General features: G+C 43.3%; 1 non-coding gene across 1 annotated transcript; it reads right to left on the reverse strand.

Annotated features, from left to right (window-relative positions):
- Positions 1–773: 773 nt before the first annotated feature.
- Trnat-ugu (transfer RNA threonine (anticodon UGU)) lies at positions 774–848 on the reverse strand. Its single transcript has one exon. It is a non-coding gene; the product is annotated as a tRNA-Thr (tRNA).
- Positions 849–1,483: the final 635 nt, after the last annotated feature.

A 1,483-nucleotide genomic window follows, 5' to 3' on the forward strand; every position in this document is an offset into this window, starting at 1 on the left:
GAATGTATTTACTTTTCTTTTGAATACCTGTACATTATTAATTTCCTTTTTTATGCTGTTTGGAAACCTACTTCCTGGCTGAGTAACTTTCTTCTGTACTTTCATGAGAGTTGCAGGAGTTTGGTGAAACTCTTTCATCTAGATTTTGTCATGGTTGTTAACGTCATAATTGGACAAAACCACACCATTTGAATTCATGTACGGTTCTTACGTTGCTAGGAGCGAATGTGTTGAGCACAGAGATACAAAAACACCAAGTCAATGGAGAAGACAGTGTGAAGCTTGCTTTGTATGGCTCTTTTCAGTTTCGTAATGTCTCCAGTAGGCTCAGAATAGATTAACACTTCACCTACCATAAAATTCACACCAACAAACTGCTTTAGCGTCTTATAAACGGTGCCGGGAATTGTTTTGTGGCTGCGCAATTTGAAAGGCACATTCGCATGCTGGGCTTTTATTAGCATAAAACGTAATTGTAAATAATGAAACAAAGAAATAATTTGAGCCATAGATATAGTTCACGGCTGTATAAATATTAAATGGAGCCGCTGGAAACATTTGAAGAATTTTGATTGTCAGATTATTGGCGGAATAAGAGGCACCTTTTGTTTTCTAGGTCTTGTTCAGATCGGACGTATTTTGCATAGAGTAAACATCTCTGGAGTGAGCATTCACATGCGCAGAACAGTTTTTGTGTTGAAATGATAATTAAATAGACACCCTAGCTGCATACAGGCGTTGATGTACTTCATTGGGGACATGTTGAAAATGTGTGCCCCGACCGGGACTCGAACCCGGGATCTCCTGCTTACATGGCAGACGCTCTATCCATCTGAGCCACCGCGGGCACAGAGGATAGTGCGTCTGCAGGGACTTATCCCTTGCACGCTCCCCGTGAGGTCCACATTCCCAACATGTCCACACCACTACATTCGTAGTGCGCCTAATAGATGTTTGCCCATCATACTCATTACTCGTGGCAGATTAATCTACCAAGTCCCGTACGAGTTCGGGCATAGCTTGTGCGTTCGCACAAGAAGGTCAATGGCCGGGAAGCCATATTTTAACTATATATGACGGTAGTATTTGTTCCCGAAAGAACAGTTACCGTGGATGACCATGCAGCTTTGCTAGAAATGAAATGATAATTAAATAGACACCCTAGCTACATACAGGCGTTGATGTACTTCATTGGGGACATGTTGAAAATGTGTGCCCCGACCGGGTGGACATGTTGGGAATGTGGACCTCACGGGGAGCGTGCAAGGGATAAGTCCCTGCAGACGCATAATCCTCTGTGCCCGCCGTGGCTCAGATGGATAGAGCGTCTGCCATGTAAGCAGGAGGTCCCCAATGAAGTACATCAACGCCTGTATGCAGCTAGGGTGTCTATTTAATTATCATTTCATTTCTAGCAAGGCTGCATGGTCATCCACGGTAACTGTTCTTTCGGGAACAGATACTACCGTCATATATAGTTTTT

The sequence above is a fragment of the Schistocerca nitens genome, chromosome 2 (genome assembly GCF_023898315.1).
Source record: "Schistocerca nitens isolate TAMUIC-IGC-003100 chromosome 2, iqSchNite1.1, whole genome shotgun sequence".
NCBI classification, from domain to species: Eukaryota; Metazoa; Arthropoda; class Insecta; order Orthoptera; family Acrididae; genus Schistocerca; species Schistocerca nitens.